General features: G+C 33.7%; 1 protein-coding gene across 8 annotated transcripts in view; it reads right to left on the bottom strand.

Annotated features, from left to right (window-relative positions):
* RNF111 (ring finger protein 111) overlaps positions 1–20,153 on the bottom strand; it is a 77,423-nt gene that overhangs the window by 51,504 nt on the left and 5,766 nt on the right. The gene's annotated exons all lie outside the window — the stretch shown is intronic.

Below are 20,153 nucleotides of genomic sequence, written 5' to 3'. Positions count from 1 at the left end.
GGCTGGGTAAAGATAAGTTTAGTGCTATTTGTGGCAAACAGGGATTATATTTTGAGTTGGCTTTGATAAGATTAATATAAACAAACACAAAGCTTTATATTAATTTAGATAAATTATTTGGCTTTAAGTCGTGAAATCTACTATGTGATTTTGAAAATTTACCATAGTCAAAATGAATATATATTGTCTTCATGTAAATACATTGTCTCCGCTAAAGAGTTGGTATCACTTGAGTCATTTATAAAGGTGAATAAAACTAGACTGCATTTAAAGGAAAAAAAAAGGCTAAAATGTAGAATCTTAAATAAATAAATAGGGAGTTCAGGATTAGTAGATACAAACTACTATATATAAACTAGATAAACAACAAGGTCCTACTGTATAACACAGGGAACTATATTCAATACCTTTTTAATGGCCTATAATGAGAAAGAATATGAAAAGGAATATATATATATGTATGTGTAAATGAATCACTATGCTGTACACCAGAAATTAAGACAACACTGTAAACCGACTACACTTTAAAAAAAATTGGTTGAAGTAGTAAATTTCATATTATGTATATTGTACCACACACACACACACAAAATCCCTACACATTTAATCCTTTTGTGGCATCTCTTACTCAGAGAACCTGGACTAACACACACTCCACTTAAAAGTCTTTTTTCCCCATCACTCTATATGACATTCTGATTTTCATCAAGTAGTTGACTGTCAGTTATTTTTATTATATATTGTACAAGTTCTTTCACTAAAATGCAAGTTCCAACAAGGCAGTAACTGTGTCTGTACTATTCACTGCCTGACCTCTTACACTAAAACAGGTGACTGGCACACAGTAAGCAATTAATATTTATTTGTATTGGATTAATCAGTAAAAGAATGAATGAATAAAAGTAAAAAATGACTGCTGTGTTTCTAGCTTGGATAACTGAGAATATGATGATACCAATCACTAAGATAGGAAAGAGGAGAATATGAAGAATGAGAATAGTAATCAAATTATGTAATAATGTCTAAGACTTTTTGAACATTTTCCATGGCCCATTTTTCAGTTACAGAAGCTCTAGAACCACAGAAGACATTTATTTCACATGTGGGAGTCCAACAAGCCCTTAAAATAGAGAAACTAATCACAAAAGAGAACAGTAGGGAAAGAAGAGATTTTCTTCTCTATAAAATTGATAACCTGATCTACATGCAGCTTCTAGATTCACAGTAAGTATAAAATAGGAAAGTGGTTGTATCTTTCAGAAAGTCTGTATAGAGCACTTTTAATGTCTCTAAGGATATCAAGGCCCAAGGTTAAAACATAATCTTCAAAAAGAGAACCCTCCTACACTGTTGGTGGGAATGTAAATTGGTGCAGCCACAATGGAAAACAGTATGGAGATCCCTTAAGAAACTAAAAATAGAGTTGCCATGTGACCCAACAATCTCACTCTCGGGCATATATCCAGAGGAAACTCTAATTTGAAACGATACATCCACTCCAATGTTTCATAGCAGCACTGTTTACAACAGTCAAGACATGCAAGCAATCTAAATGTCCACTGACAGATGAATGGATAAAAAAGCTATAGCATACATACAATGGAATATTGCTCAGCCATAAAAAGGAATGAAATAGCGCCATTTGCAGCAACATGAATGGACACAGAGATTATCACATTAAGTGAAGTAAATCAGACAAAGACAAATGTTATGATATCACTTGTATGTGGACTCTAAAAAAAATAATACCATTGAATTTATTTACAAAACAGAAACAGACTCAGACATAGAAGACAAACTTTTGGTTACCAAAGGGGAAAGGGTGTGAGAGAGGGATAAATTAGGAGTTTAGAATTAGCAGATACAAACTACTATATATAAAACAGATAGGGGCAGGGTATAGCTCAGCGGCAGAGTATGTGTCTAACATGCACAGGGTCCTGGGTTCAAACCCCAGTACTTCCATTAATGGAAACCTAATTACCCCCCCAAAATAAAACTATTTAAAAAAAACAGATAAACAACAAGGTCCTATTGTATTGCACAAGGAACAATATTTAATAACCTGTAATAAACCGATAATGGATAAGAATATAAAAAATAATATATATGTATAACTGAGTCACTCTGCTGTATACCAGAAACTAACACAACATTGCAAATCAACTATATTACAATCAATCAATCAATCAATCTTCAAACCAGAGAACTAACTGGCTGGATTCAGACATGTTTTATTTGGCCTGCACAATTCAGGGGTAAAAAAGGAGATGGTTAATGGTGAAACATTATAGGCGTTCTCATTAGAATCAAGAAGGAAAAAAAAAAGGGTTTTCATTGATATTTAGCACTGCTCTGGAAAGATCAGTTAAGTCACTCAAACAAAAGAACGGACATAAACATTTAAAAAGGAGGGTTTTTTTGGTCATTTTTTTCAGATGACATCAACAGATGAGATCACCAGGAAAGCCACTGGAAACAGTAAGACAGGCCAGTCATATGTATGTTTAGCAAAATGCTGCTTCAAAATCAGTGACTTCCCTTTAAACAAACAGTAGCTAGTTAGAAAACGTTACAGAACAAGAACAAAAAAAAAAAAAAAGAAAAAAAAAAAGAAAATGTTACAGAACAACAAAAATATACCACTCACCATAGAGATGAAAAGATTTAATACCTAGTATCAAATTTAATGAGACACACAGGACTTACATGAAACAACTATTGTTATGTCAATTATGCAAAAATTAATGGAAAAATTTTAAATTATAAAATAAGGGAAACTAGTATTCTAGTTCTCTTCACCTTCAAACACTCCCTGTTATCCATAGTCCTCCAGAGCACTATAGATCTGTTCATCGTTCTGTGTTAAGGAGCTCAGAATTTCTCCTTACTTTTCAAAGTAAAATCTTGAAACCCTCTGGGTAGAAAAAAGGAAGGACAGGGAGTCTCACTGAATGACTCTATGCTGATATAAAAAGGAGTGCCCTATCATTTACTAGAGTCACAGATCAGTCTTAGGGTTGCATTTCAAAGTCACTGAATTAAGTATGGGGGGGAGGGTACATAGCTCAGTGGTAAAGTGCCTGCTTAGCATGCTCAAGGTCCTGGATTCGATCCCCAGTACCTCCATTAAAAAAATAAATAAACAAACCTAATTACCGCTCCCCAAGAAAAATTTTTTAAAAAAAAGAATGATTTATATGGAGAGTGAAAGGACTGAGACCTAAATCTAGGGATGTTCACATTACTCCTTAACCTAAACAGATATCCACAGAGATAATGACTTGAGAGGAACTGGACATGGAATACTCATGTGAGAAGATTCAGAGACATCCTCCATTCCACGTTGTTCTCGATATTACTGCTCATGGTATTAAAAGGAATGAAGGTGGTACAATGAAGATATAGTACAATAGAGTTTATAACTGTCAGACTCTGAAAGTTGCCTTGTGAGAGGTCTGCCCAGGATCATATTTCCTCTAAAAGGGTAAGGGGGAACTGAGAAACACAGATCGCATCATGTTTACATTTAGAGTTCAGTTCATATGGGTTGATTATCTCAGCTAAGGCTTACTCTATGAAAGTAGAATCTTTGTGCCCCACCCCCCAGGACAAATCTGACCTCAAATGACTCAAGGTAGAAAACTAGTTAACCAAATCACGAAGAGGCAGATTTCAAGACTAAGAAGTCTCACAAAATTTTTGAGAAAGCAAGAGAAAATGAAGGCATTATAACAATAACCAAAAAAAAGCTATAGCAAATCTAGGAACTATGGGAAAACATAAAGGAAAATGAAACGCTCAAAGGATACTGAGTGATAACAGGGAAGGTGATTATCCACATTTAAGTGGGATCATTGACAAAAAGGAGTAAATAATGAAGCAAAGATAAGTGTTATTTATTTGAGTACTAAAAATATTTGGATTCAAGTCTTGACTCTGTTCCTGACTAGCTGTGTAACCTAGGGCGTATTACTTAAGCTAACACTGTTTCTCCTCTATAAAATTAGGACAATTATAGTATCTACCTCATAAAGTTGCCTTCAGGGTTAAATGAGAGTACCTAGCAGAGTACTTGGCATAATAACTATTATTATTAATTCCTTTCCTAGAGGAGCAGTTACACACATAAGGCATATAATGTTTAAGGCCTTGCCTTGTTACTAGAAATAAACAAAATCCTTAGAGACAAAGAGGGGTATAAAATTGACTATTCCTATGGAACCTTAAAAGAAATAAAGGACTAAGTTTCTTTGGCACAAAACCTATAAAAGCAAAAAATTCTAGACTTTTCTATGAAGGATTAGAAAGTTTGGGGAGCTAGATATTTCCGCTCCCTAATTTCTAATACTAGTACATTCTACTTTTGGAAAAAGATAAATATCTCAAATAATAGGTTTCTATTACTCAATGAACTTAATAATTTTCTTACTTGTCTTGTTTAAAGAACTCTAAAATCTCTAAGTATTAGTCATCAAAGAAAAACACATCTAACATCTACTTAGGTCTATCAGTACAAACTGGGCGGAGTTCAACACATTATACAGAGTCTACTGCTCTAGTCATGACTGTGCTATTATCATGGCCAGTGGCAAAATGAAGGATATATCTAGCCTGGGAAGCCTGAAGAGTATCTGGCAGTCAGTTTCAACTAGTTAGGAAGGCAGTACTACAAATTATAGGGCACAATGCACAAATGTCTAACATTTGTGGTCTGGACTCTGAAATTTATATTATAACATGAAATATGAGAAATAAAGATACTGCTAATGATCTATTAAATAAAATATGCTCTACAGAGAAAATCTGAAAGAATTAACCAAAAAAGGTCTATATGCAAAAAACTACAAGACAATCCTCATAACTGGAGAGACACCTCATTTCTAAATGAATAGACTCCAAATTGTCTGCTATAAATTAGAAGAAAGTCATACATTTTTTAAAATGTAAAACACAAATACATCACCATAGACATGTTAGGCCTTTAAAAACATTGTATTTTTTCAAATAGTCTGAATACATAAATACAAAAATGAAAATTCATATTGTTTGCATTCAGTATCTCATCATTTTGTTCACTGGAACTTTCAAATAATCAACATTTAATTAAAATAATAACTATACAGTTACGTATATAACTGAGGAAGACAGAACTGAAAGGGAAATTCTGAACTCAAAAATTTTTTCCCTTTTTTAAATCAAGCATCAATTTTTACAACAAAGATAAAATTAGGGCATATCCTGTTATCACTTATATATGCAATCTAAAATATAAATAAGTGCAACAAAACAGAAGCAGACTCACAGATAAAGAAAAAAACTAGTGGTTACCCATGGGGAGAGGGAAGAAGGGAGATGCAAGATGGGGGTAGGGTATTAAGAGGCACAAATTACTATGTATGAAACAAATACACTACAAGGATACATTGTACAGCACAAGGAAATATAGCCATTATTTTACCATAATTTTAAATGGAGTATCATCTATTAAAATATTGAATCACTATGCTGTACTCGCTGAAACCAATATTGTAAATAAACTATACTTCAGTTTAAAAATAATTAGGGTATATGCATAAAATAAACTGCTAAGTAGCCTTCAAAAATGATTTAGGTTCTATATAAAATGATAATTTTTTAAAGCAGGTTGCAAATAAGCCTAAACAATTCCTTTCTGTAAAAACAACTTATGTTTATATGCGCATGGGGAAAATTGTAGAGTAGAAATTTACAGCACTAGATTAGGAGCTTTTACCTTTCATGTTACAAATTTCCTCATGTTTTGAACTTTGTTTATAAATTGATCATTTGCCGCTTCTGAAATCAAAGTACAAGGATTTTTTAAAGGAGTGAGAAATTATCACTGCACATACTTTATTCTTCCACTGGACCAGGACACAACTTTGTAAATAACAGATTACTGCATAAATCAAATACATGCTAGTATGATTTTTCCAAGAATCTTGACTAAGCAATAAAATTCCTTAGTGACCAGAAATGACCACCAGTCCTGGACAGCTTAATGATAGAGTAGGGTAGAAATAGACAGATGGCATCTGATTATTGGCAAATTTGAATGGAACTGTCAAATTTGAGAGCCGATTATGCTTTTTATTTACTGATACTAGTCTACAGTCCCTGGGCATGTTGTTTCTGAACATAACTTACTGAAAAAATTTTAATGCCTGGAAAGTAATAATCTATCATCAAAACATTTTACAAAATCTTTCACCAATAAAAGTATAGCAACTATTATTTTTTAGTTAACTGAAATGTCAATAAGAAGTCAAAAAAATGTACAAAGAAAACAAACCTTCACAATCTTCTGTTCTTGATATTTTTTCAAGTAATCAGTCTGACAACTTTCAAAAAGCTTCAAATTTACAAACTACTTTTACAGATTACTATTATTTAAACTTCCACTTTCCAAAACTGAACTTCAAGTGGTCTCCAGGATTCCCTGGAGACTGGAACTTGGTGAATTGAGAGTTCTCTCTCGCTCTCTTTTTTTTTAAAGTGATAGAAACCAACGCAAAGACAGTATTTTTTTATGCCTAATATCTTATCAAAACTTAACATTCTTGTAAGAGCTAAATGTAAAATTAAACCACACTGCTAAATAAGGTCTTAAATCTTTAGAAGCACATTTAACATTTTGGACTGAATTTTGCCAATAATTTTAAGTGACTTGGTCTTTTACTTATGAATAAGCAGTTACCTATGTTGAATGCTGCTAAAGAAGTAAGGAGAAACACAATCAAAAGTATAAAAATAAAAATTACTGTGCCTTACACAAGACTTTGAAGAGAACAATCTCAGCGAAGGAGTGAGCACACATCCCTGAGAGAAGCAGGAATCACTATGTGAAAATATGGTGGAACCAAATGATGATGGGCTGAAAATGTCAAGCTGACAATTTTTGACTAATACAGTATATGTCCAGTTATTCAATTAATTACAGAATAATTACTTTGTATGCTGGATCTGTGGGTAAAGATAAAGGTAAGATACAGGGTCCTATCTTAAGAAGCTCATAATTTAGTATAGTTGAAAGAATATAAATAACCAAAATACAGAATGCTATGAACAATGATATGAATAAAAGCATTCCCTATGGAACACAAAGGAGGAAACATGTGGTGTCTCTCTGAAAGGCTTCACAGAGAAGATGACATCTAAGTCAAACCATGAAGGGTGCAGAAAGTGATGGCAGGCAGAGAAAATCCTTCATTTCAAACAATGCTGAGACATGGTAAGAAATGACAGTATCTAAATACTCCAATGTTTGGGGTGTAGGTGTTTTTATTTTTGTTTTTCAGTGGGAGAAAATAAGCTGGAGTCAAATCATTAAGAAGTGAGAGATTATGTTTCTACTCAGCACAGTTTAGGCAGACTTAAGGAGTGCTGACAGGAGTAGGCTGGAAGGAAAGTAGAGAGACCAGGGAGAAGGGGGCTTTGCAGCAGTGGGGGCAAAGGGCAGTTTTAGGGGGTGTGGGGTAAAGTGATGGAAGGAGAAGTGGTTTACCAAATCAAGGACTGCATCCTCAGAAGTGAAAAAACTTGAGCCAAAACACCAAAATATGACCTTGAAGGTTTCAACATTTTTTCAGAGTACTGCTCAACAAGCAAGCTAAAACCACAAACTGCAGAACACTACAGAACTACACCATTTGGGGATAAATGTTGTTTTTTTGCTGGTATCACACTTAGACATAAACCTCATACTCCCACCCAAGCAAACAGTCATGTTAAAATATTGCATCTTTCATAATTCAGTTACTTATAATTCCCTTGCATAAAATACTCTTCAGGTTTTATCATGCTGTTAAAATAACCCCTTTTTTTCTCTTTCTGTGAGGCAGTAATAAATACTTCATTTCTTTGGAAGTCAGATTTCCAGCAACTTCAACTTTTGGGAACAGAGCCTAAAGGAAAATGATTCTATGAAGTTTCAAAATAACTGTCAGAAAGGTCACATGCAATTTAATACTGAGACTATTTATTTTACATATAATTCTAATAAGCTTAGTTCTCTGGATTACAGGCATAACAGATAGGATACTGGTGGCAGCACCTAACAACAATTAAAAGACAGACAAAGGCACTGAGCCCAGTAACTAAAAAATCAGCAGTTTGTCTAGATTAAATAACATTATTTATGTGAACAGATTCTGAGGGCAACACTGTAATAAAGCACAGAATAAAAGCTGATGTTCATAGTCATGATTCTGAGCCGTCCAGAAGAGACTGTTCTCAGTAAAACAAACAAAATATAGCATGTTTTAGACATATTTACAATAATATCATTAATAATTTTTAATTGTTTACCAGGTTAACATGACAGTTGTGACTAACAACACTATCTCAATTTTTATTGAAAATGTACAAATAAGATGACAATGTCAATAGTACAAAAAACTGCATATAAATTCATGAAAATGGTAAAAGAATACAATTTTCAGATATGCAAAATGCCTGCAAAATTTGAACACTATATTCCTAATATGCAAAATTTCTTCAAACTGATAAGAAGGAAAACTTAAGTGATTTCTATCCTATGTTTTACTTATTTTTATTCTTTATTTTTGAGAAATTTATAAAGCAAAATAACCAAATGGGGGGAAAAAAAGGTGGGGGAGAGAGAGGGATTTCGGTTTGTTATTTAAAAACTTTGGTCCCTCGTGGGTGTCAATTCTAAGATCTAAGGCTAAATGTAAGTAGGAGGACAGAGACTGAACTACAGAATTTTTAAAGGTAAGAAACTGGGAAGTCCAGAAAACCCTGTGAATATCACCAGCTCTTCCTTTTTTTAAACACTCAGAAGTGCTTTTAGAAAGCTGCATTTGTAACTCCACAGCAGAAGACAAAGACAACACACACAGATACTACCAAGTGCTATGATACGAATGTGTGATGCTACATCCATCCAAGTATCCAGGTTCAGAGTTTCCACATTTTGCATAGGAACTGAAGAGTCAAAGGGAAAAGGCACTAGGACCTAGCATCCAGATTCTGATTTTTAATACTATTCTCCAACAAAAGGAACCAGGGCTCCTTGGAGTAATGGCTGATACTAGGACTATGGCAAGAAAAACAGAAGATGAACCTAGAGCATCTTATAGTAAAGAACACAAAAAACCAGAAGGATAGGGGTATATCAAAGGGACACTGGAGCCAACCTGAAAGAGCTCCCAATGGCCAAAGCTAGAACAACTGTTCCAACAAAATAACACAGTATTGAATTCTAACCCAAAGTATGAAATAAATATCCATTTAGTCCACTCTGATGCAAATGATTGAATTAATAAACATGTGAGAGGAAAAAAAGATGAATCTTCCTTACAGAAGAATTCCAAAAAAATAAAATAAAATAATTCCAAATGATTATCATAGATACATCCCTTCCACGAGGTGGAGCTTAACAATTTGTCCACCGTTAGCAACTTGCTTCCAAATAAAAGACTAATGGGAAAGGAGAATAACTTTATAGTGGCGAGACCTGGCTGACACTACCCTGGCCAGGTGATCAAGGTTAATAATCATCAATTATAAGTCAGTTGCTAACAAGGGCACTTCACTTCAGTGGTATTCTTCTGGAAACCCACAACCCCAGTCAAACCAATGAGAAAAACATTAGGCAAACCCAAGCTGAGGGCATTCTATAAAACACCTGATGAGCACCCTTCAAAACTATTAAAGTCATGAAAAACAAGCAAAGGCCAAAATCTGTGAGACCACAGGAGACTACAATCAAATAATACCTGGAGTTTAGTTAATAGTAATATACCAAAGTTGGTTTCCTAGTTGCAATAGATGTACAGTAAGATGTTAACAATAGGGGAAACGGGGGGAGGAGTTTATGGGAATTTTGTGTACTATCTTTGCAACTTTTCTGTAAATGAAAAACTACTGTAAAATAAAAGCTTTATTTTTTTTTTCAAGGGGGAAGAGAACACTAGGGCATTATCTGCAAATTTCCCAAATCCCTAGGAAAGGGATGAGACAAATTAGAGACAATGGAGTTTACCCTTCTCTCCAATCTCACCATTCCCTCACTGCTGACAATAATATCACCCCAAATCTTACACTGAACTACTAAGGGAGGAGGGAGTGGGAAATTAAAGTTGGCACTATCAAGGGAAAAGAAAGGGCCTAAAACCATCTGGAAGCTCCACTGGGACAGCAAGGCATGTATCTGTATACATTGGGAAATTACATATAATTCACGGAATTTCCACAGAGAAGTTATTAAATGGTATCAACCTTTCCAAATTACCACTGGGAATTTACAAATAAACATGATTTACTTGGGTTAAAATGTTCAGCAATCATGCATTAACAGCCAATATGTCTACAAAGCTTACATGCCCAAATGTGTATGTGAGTGTATATTTTATCAATTTTTTAGTGACCTTTCTAAAGAATAAAGGAAAGAAACTTACTAAACAAGAATGGCTAGGTAGTACTTCAAACCATAGGCTACAGGTTCTTAGGTCATTAAATATGTACTACAATTACCCAAGTGGGAATTAAAACACCAAAATTAAACAATTTGTTCTTACACAAACTAGGAAATCATTGTTACCAACTTTCATAACCTTGGTATGGTGTTAGATCATAACAAATCACCTTCAGCTGAATATATACCAAATCAAAGTATTCACGTATTATGGACGGAACTGTGTCCCCTCAACATTCAAATGTTGAAATCTTAACCCCCAGTACCTCAGAAGGTGACTACATATAGGGCCTTTAAAGAGGTAATTAAGGTTAAATAAGGTCACGAGGGGGCCCGAATCCAATGTGACTGGTGTCCTTTATAAGAAGAATCTGGATACAGAGTCAGAGAAAAAAAACATGTGAGGATACAGTAGGAAGGCAGTCATCTGCAAATCAAGGACAGAGAGACCTCAGGAGTTTCCATAACTGTGAGAAAACAGATTTTTGCTGTTTAAGCCACCCACTATGCGGTATTTTGTTATGGAAGCCCTAGCAAATGAATACATCATGCAATAAACATTTCCTGAGTATCTTAAATGTGTTAGACTGCCACAAATATCGTAAATACAAAGATGAATAAGACAGAGACCTGTCCGTAAGTTACAGTTGAGCAGGTAGGGAAACCTATCAGTAGGTACCTAAAATACAGTGTTATCAAAGAAGTTTGCACTGAAACAAATTTAATTAATACCTAATTCAATTCTGAAGGGCAGGGTGTATCAAGTAAGGTTTTCTAGGAAGAATAAAGGGAAAAACAGTGAAATGGGAGGAAATGAGACTTGATTATTCTATTTTCCATGGCAAAGGTTCTCAGAATGAACCACATATTTAATGATGAAGCAAATCTACAAAATTTACAAAATCATTTTTCTGAAAGACATCATATGCTCTTCTGATAGACAACACAAAATCTTCAAAGATGCCATTCCACTTCAAACAACTATTTGTCTAGAACCACTGTTAAAAAGAAAAGGGAAAAATAAGATGACTTCCAGGGATACTTTTCAGCATATGAAAGACTAGACAAAGGTCCACAGAATTACAAGATTTCCCCTAGAATTTGTTTCAATTCAGTAACAGAGGGAGGAATCTGTAAGAACTAAAGCCCTATGTTCTCCCTTAATCCCCAGCAATAACACTAAGCTCCCTAGCACTCTCACCAGGCAAAACAGTCTCAACTTCATTACCCTTCAGAGTAGGGAGAGAACTACAAGCTATAATACACGTGAAAGTTAAAACAGAATAAAGATCAATTCCCAAACTTGTCTAGAAATGTATAAGTAATCAGCAATATAAACGAAGTGTATAACTAAAAATCAGCCTACAACATGCATTCCAAAATCTGTTTTTAACCATGATTTCACATGAAGGTATAAATGGAATGTTCACCATAGTCTCAAGTGACACAAAGCTGAAAAAGGATTACATATAAACTGAATGACAAAATCAGGACCAGAAAATAAAAGCTTAGAATGAGATTAGCAAAATCATTTAAAAACAAAAACTTTAATAAATATAAAGTACAACTAAATTTATCTCACATACAGATTAAAATCACAGGGGAGGAATCTTAAAAAATGTTTTTCATGGAATAATTTGCCTAGAGTCAATAACTGAATAATATTCAGAGACATTCACTTACAAATGCTCTAAGTTCTAATTTTGGTCTAGCTCTATAAAAAGAATACATGACATAATCATCTTTTTTCAGACTCAAATATCAAAGTTTTCTGGTCTGAATTTATCAAAGTTTAAAGAGTTTTTCATAAATCATCACCATCTGGTCACTTTTGTAAAAGCAGAATGGAATAAAGTGAATTCTACTAGCATCTTCCCTCATGGAGACACCCTCACAAGGATTATTCTCTAGCTATAACCCTAAATTTGAAGAAAGAAATCCCCCAAAACCAATAACATGTAAAAGTAAAATGTATAGCAATAATAACACAAAGCACATGAGGGGAGAAAATAAAAGCAAGACTGTTGTAAGTTTCTTATATTATACATGAAATACTCTATTATTCCTTGAAGGCAGATTGTGAAAAGTTAAAGATGCATAGTGTAAACCCTAGAGCAACCATAATAGAAAAAAAATATAACAGGTAAGTATAGCTAATAAGCCAGCAATGGAAATAAAACATAATGCAAAAACAAAACAAAACTAAAAAACTCAAGCCTAAAAGGAGCAAGAGAAGAGGGAGGTGGGAGTGGAAAGACCAGAGAATAGATGGGACAAATAGAAAACAAGAACATTTACATTTCATTATATGTAAATTTTACTTAAAAAACAAAGAAATAAAAACAAATATTCAACTCTAGTTAATGACATGGAAGCTGAATTTGTTTAGAGATAAAATGCACTGATGTCTGTAACTTAATTTAAAATACAAAAACAAAACACCACACATAACAATAAGCTTGATTAATGGGCGATTAGGTGAATACATAGATGGAATGATATGTGATAAAGCAAAAATAGCAAACTGTTAATTGCAGAACCTAGGTAATAGGGAAATGGACGTTCACTGTTCAATTCTGTCAATTTTTATATGTTTGAAATTTTTCACAGTAAAATGCTAGAGAGAAAACAGCTGATGAGCAAAAGAAGCCAGACACAAAAAAGTAACACAATTTGATTCATAACTATATGAGGATCTTAGAACAAAACTAATCCATAATGTCAAAAATCATACCACCCTATGATCCAGCAATCCCACTCCTAGGCATATATTAGGAAAATAACTCTAATTTGAAAAGATACATGCTCCCCAATGTTCACAGCAGCACTATTTACAACAGCCAAGACATAGAAGCAGCATAAACGTCCATCAACAGATGACTAGATAAAGAAGTTGTGGTATATAACAGAATACTATGCAGCCATAACAAAGAATAAAATAATGCCATTCGCAGCTACATGGATGCACCTGGAGACCTTCAGACTAAGTGAAGTAAGCCAGAAAGAGAAAGAAAAATACCATATCACTTTTTATGCAGACTCTTAAAAAAAAAAGGACATAAATGAACTTACAAAACAGAGGCAGACTTACAGGCATAGAAAACAAACTTATGGTTACCAGGGAGGAAGAGGGTGGGAACGGATAAATTGGTAGTTTGGGATTTGTAATACTAACTACTATATATAAAATAGATGAACAATAATGTTCTACTGTATAGCACAAGGAACTATATTCAATACCTTGTAATTACCTATAATGAAAAATATGAAAAGGAATACATAAATGTATAAATGAGTCACTATGTTGTACACCAGAAATTAAAATAAAACATTGTAAATTGACTATACTTCAATTAAAAAGTATTTTAAATAAATAATACAAAAGTGAAAAAAATTTAAAAATCAGATAGGTGGTTGTCTGGGACAGGAGATGGCAATAACTTATGGCAAAGGAGCAAGAAAGAACTTTCCAGGGTGACAGAATGTTTTATGTCTTGATTCAGGTGTTGGTTACATGGATATATGCATTTGCCAAAACTGTCACTGAATTGTACAGCAAAACGTGTGCCTTATATTGTATATAAATTATACCTCAATTAATTTTAAAAATATGTTCACTATAGAAAATCTGGAATACACCAAAAAAAAGCACAGAAAAATTAAGTCCCTCCTAATCACATCACCCAAATAAAATATCACCATCTTTCCCTCTCTGTTGACAAAGCCCACGCCCAGTGGAGATATAAACACAGTTTATTGTTTTCCTTAAAGGCATTATGGAAATACTGGTTAAGACCCTGAATTTACAATTCCTTTCTCAGGTGACACAAAACCTACTGATGTTAAATTCTTTCTACCCTATCATTGCTGTGAGTCTTCAGCAAGTTACTAACCATTCTGTGCCTAAATTTCCTTCTTTGAAAAATGGAACTATCTACTTCAAAAGGTTGTAAATTTTAAACCAAATAATGTATGCACATCCTGACTTTTATTATTGTTTTAAATAGGAAGTCAGCTAGGTTTTTAAAATCATCCTGGCAAAAAAATCCGTAAGCTCTTCTACAGGAATTCCTTCTCACTCTCGCTTTTTTGGGGGGCAGTCCTTCAATTTTGCAGGTACACCCTCCTTAAGCTAGTGTTATTCAAGAGAACCTCAAATTCCTCTTGCAGATCAAACCAAAATCCTGAGTTGTTAAAGCCCCAAAGCAAAGGTTGGTGTAACAAAATAAAAATAAGACAGAAAACTAGATTAGAAAAGATAGCAGGTGCCCTGAGAATGTAAGATCTAATGTATTGAGCAGAAGTGTCCAAGGGAACAATTTTTCCTTGAATGAAGTCCAACAAGTTTATTTACATAAAAGTTGTTTTTCCTCTACCTATGTGATTTAGATCAAAATATAAAATTGGAAAATATTCATTAAAGAGTATGTTCTAAAGAATGAGAAAAGAGTCATAAGAGAAAAGCCAGGAAGAGTTACCGATATTTTAATGACTGAAGGTAAGTCATACTGAATATTGGGTCAGGGGAATACCTCTGGATAGAGAATACACTCATAATATGAATTCAACTACATGAAGTCAAGAAAAAAATAATTTAGACCATGTAGATTATGTTTGCCAGTCAATGTTCAATGATTATATGCCCAGAATGAAGACAAAAAGGTAACATTTTACTATTTTCTAGTTGGTCTCACTTTCCACGTGCCTCTTGTGATATGAGCATCTTGCTGTTCTGTCAGATTCTAATGTTTAGAGAAATTTATTTTTCCCACAATATGGACCATAAACACAGCCTACTACTTCATCTGGTGTTTAACAATGAAACATGATTTGTTCCAATACTGAAGGAAAAACAGGATGTGTTGGACTTTGAGAGACTGTATGTCTGTATTTTGTATTTTATGGGCAACTTTAGGGATTTCCAAGGTTATTCGGACTAAATGACAGTTTTGTCTTCCTTGAATCTGTGTATTCAGACAGCAAGTGAAAATTCTTGTGGCAAGAAATAAAAATAGCAAGCTATTAAACAATTCTAGGATACTGGTTTGGGGAAATTATTTGGTAAGCCTAATGTCAGCCACTTTATTCAACAAACCTTTTTCAGTTTTTCTGGTACCAGTCACTGTGCAAGGTGATAACTTTAAAAAGTTAAAATGCTAACCTGTTTCAAAGAATTTCATATTCTAGATAAATATACTAACCCTAATCCTAATGTGGATTCCCATACATGTTAAGTGCAGCCTACAAACATTTACTATATACTTTTTGGGCAATCTTCAGAATTTTGGTTACAGTATACATAAACTATGAGTTCTTCCTGTTGGGGAAGAAAGTGGCAACTGAAAAAGAGGCAACTGAGGATTAACAAGGATGATGGGAGAGAAAAGAAAAAATATTTTAAATTGAAGCTTAAGATAAAGGAAGATGACTGAAAAGTAAGTCTAGGCCTTAGAATTGCTACCCAGAACTGCTATTTATGTGAAGAAATATTCACTCACACTGAATAAAATAAGTAAATCCACGTCTAGGAAGAGAGTTTCAAACAGATCAACTCAGTTCTAGCAGGATAAATACAAGTTAGGTTTTCCAAACTTTTGCCATCCCAAACATCAGGGATCAGATCACGAACTGGAAATGATACCCCAGTAACAGAAATAAATTTTACAGTAGTTTATAAATATTTTAGAAGATACAATATCACTGATAATGCATTAGCTACCACTTACTTGTGTACTGTTGTCGTTCAATAAATATTTATTGAGAGCTCATTATAGGCTGGGCACCATTCTAGGCACTGGGATCAACAGTGAAGAGACTATATAAAGTCTTTGCTCTTGTGGAAATTGCACACAAATGAGGACAAACAAGACAAAAGTAGACAAACAAGATAATTTTAGAAAGAAATATGTGTTATTAAGGAAATAAAACAAACAGTAAAGACTGACCATCAACAGCCTCCTTGCTAAGAAGCTAAAGACCTGAATGATGAGAAGGAACCAGCCACCAGTCAGCCAAGCCACACAGTTCTGGAGGAAAAGTATTCTTAGCAGAGGAAACAGTAAGAAAAGATCATGTGGCAGGAAAAGGCCTAACATGTGCAAAGAACAGAAAGAAGAGGAGTGGGAGGAAAGGAAGATGGTACACAATGGGATCAGAGCTGGACAAGGGCTAGATTAGGTAAGGTCTTTAAGGTACTGTGTGCCACACTTTTTTTTTCATTTTATTCTAAAAACTACTACATCCAGGGAACTGGACTACAGAAGTTACGTGACTTACCTAAGGTCTGCAACAAAACACCTGGATTTTCATTTCTACATAAGTTGTTGGCTTTGGTCTCTTTCTTCTAAACTAAATGTATAGTTTTGAGAGCTCTCATGACTTCAGTTCCCATGATTTACTTATGATTTTATGTTACTCAACCACAATTTCTTCTCTTTAGCATAGAGATTTTCAGAACTTAGCTTCCATAGTGGGAGAATGTTAAAGTTCTAGTAAAATTAGATAATTGCTACAAGATAAGAAAAGGACCAAATACTATGGAGAGACAAAAGGGAACACTACTGATTCTGCAGGAGAAACCACAGACCTTTAAGAGCTAGTCTTTAAAAGCAAGATTTCCTCAAGTGGAGAATAAGGATAAAGGCATATCAGAGGAATGACAGGCAGAAAGATAGCTCTGAAAATAAAATGGCAGTTTTATCCATTCCTATATGTAGGTCTTTAAAGAAATGTGATTTTATAGAAAATACAATCAAATCCATGATAATAAATCACATTCTGCAGATGTTCTGTAATAAAAATCTTCTATCACATGATTTTTTTAATAAGACTACTTTGTAATAAAGAACATACCTGTTAAAGTAGGAAAAGGCTTTGTAAAGTGAACCTATTTATCACATATACGAAAACTGTATTTGTTCACATATTTAAATATGATTTTACTAGTAAGAGTTGGGGAAAAAGCCCAGTTTCACATCAATAATATAACTTGCACCTGCTAATTCTGTCATATTTATGAAAAGTAAAAATTCACATTTTACTTAAACACAGTAAATTATACACATATCTATATCTCAAATTTCCTTACTAAATTGACAGTAAAAACATTAAAAAAAAAAAAAAGGAGGGTGGGAAGGGACAGACGGGATTTCAAAATTGTAGAACAGATAAACAAGATTATACTGTATAGCACAGGGAAATATACACAAAATCTTATGGTAGCTCACAGAGAAAAAAATGTGACAATGAATATATATATGTTCACGTATAACTGAAAAATTGTGCTGAACACTGGAATTTGACACAACATTGTAAAATGATTACAAATCAATAAAAAATGTTTAAAAAGTACACACACAAACATGAAGTTGAAAAAGAAGTATTTTAAATAAACTTTTCAGGTAAGTGTGGATATTACCCTTCTTTAATATTAAGCCAAGACTTAACAAGTGTAATTCTGTAGAGGTTAGTTGCCATCTGAAATCACACCATTTCATTTAAAATCTATTGATCTCACATTTAAGGAGATCTTTTACTCACAGAATGACTTGGTATATCATATACTGACCATTTGAAAAAAGTTGGTCCACAGAGTTATACACATCTTCCAAACACTGACACATTTCACTGTAACACACACACACACACACACACACGTTAATATCACCATCAATTTTACCAGCAAGGTCCTGAGAAGTTGCCTAGCTCATAGTGACAGACATGTTTTCCAAAATTCTAGTATTTGCCTAGAAGTCTTAATTTTATCTTGGCAATAAATTCTGTCAGTTATTCTCCCTGAAGTGACAGACTCATTTCATTTATTTTTGAGAAAATATGTCCAAATATCCAAGTTTAAGTAACTATAGTTTGTCATTCTTTCAAGTAAAAATAGTGTTCCATGATAAAAGCAACTAGCTTGCTAGTTCAGCTCGCAACTCAATCACGGAAATATTTTTCAAGTCAAGCATCATACTTTGGTATGCAGCAGAAGTGCCTTATAACATTTTTCTCACTTTGTACATTGAAATATTAAAAAGACAGTACGCCAGGGTCAAGATTAATAAAATTAACAAGCTTTATTGCTTCATGAAGGACATTCTTAAATGAAATGAGTTTTTTTTTTTCAACTACAAAGGTATAGTGATGAAGAATATGACAATTAGTACAATTTTTGCCACCCCTGTGATACGCACTACAGGGCCAACAGTTTTACTCATCACTGTGTCTGCACTATCAGTGCAAATGTAAACATAGTTAAGTAGCAAAGAAGAACTTAGTATCATTATGAAATAGTTTCAATCTAACAGATGATCTGTAACATTTGAATACCATCCCCCGCCCCCAAGAGTCCACAGACCACACTTAGAGAATCACTGCCAGGGAAATACATATAAAATAAGAAGAGAGAATGTATCTCCAGGGAAAAGAACTGGGTGGTAGGAAGACAGGGATGGCAAGGAGACTTATTTTTCCCTGTACCACTTTGTACTCTGAATTTAGTATCCTTTGTATGTATTTTATCTTAAAAAATTAAATAATTGTTTAAAAAATTTAAAAAGTAAACTGGCATCTAAAGTGGCTAAGACAACATATAAGCATATTATTTAGAAATATGAGGGTAAATATAAAAAAAATTTTAAGAGGGCAAAATGTTTCCTCTTAGGAAGCAGAACTAGGGGACTGGTAGGGGAGTAGCATAGAGGACTGCTGTTTTTTTTATTATAAGCCTTTTGGAGCTAACTTTTAAGCCATGTACAGATGTTAATTGGTTCAAATAAAAATCATTCAAAAATTTTGCCTGGAAAAACACTTAGAAATTAAGTTTAAAAGATAAATAATGTAAATACCTATGCACAGGTGAGAGAATTGGCTGTGAAATATACCAAGGTGTAACAGTAACTGCCTAGAATAATGTGCCTGTGAGTTTCCACTCTTACATGAAGTATTACTTTATACTATAAAAAAATATTTTCATCTAAAAAGCTAGTTAAAAAGCAACAATTTCCTCAGACCAGAATGTCTGATGACTTAGTTAAAAACAGACAAGTATATAAACCTTAAAGTCACTTTTTTTAACAGTTAAGTGGTTAAACTCTCTCCAAACACATACACCTCCACACACAAAGTAACATAAAGTAAAATAACCTTTTTTCCCCCTGCTTTTTCATTTGATCACGATTAAAATAAAATCAGAATTTATTTATCTAAAAAAGAAAAGAAAAGAATTGCTTTATAGTAAATATAAGCTGCTAAATCTTACATAATTACTTCACAAAATCATCACAGAAATATAAACCCACTACCAAAATCTAATTTAAATTTAGTTTCTCAGATGTTCTGATCCAGAAAAAGAGATTATTTCTAAATATAAATAGATAACTCAAAAGCAAATTGGATTCCCCACTAAGAGGAATCCTTGAAGAATGGCTGATTCCAGGACTGAGATAGAAAAGATATGTTAAACTTGGAACATCTTGCTGTGCAAAAAGAGAGGAAATACTGGGGGTGGGGTGGGGGGGTGGGGGAAGGATTATGAGAATATGTCAAAAAGACACAGAAGTCAGGGTAGAAAGGCTCCCAATGGACAAATCTGAGCATCAAAATAAATAAAGGCAGTTATGGAGTATAACCCATTGAACAGTATAAGAAATATATAAGTCTATATTGATAACAGATAGATAAAAGGATGCTTCTT

This window comes from Camelus bactrianus, chromosome 6 (genome assembly GCF_048773025.1).
Source record: "Camelus bactrianus isolate YW-2024 breed Bactrian camel chromosome 6, ASM4877302v1, whole genome shotgun sequence".
NCBI classification, from domain to species: Eukaryota; Metazoa; Chordata; class Mammalia; order Artiodactyla; family Camelidae; genus Camelus; species Camelus bactrianus.
Note: the sequence above shows the minus strand (reverse complement) of the source record. Positions and strands in the feature narration are given on the sequence as shown.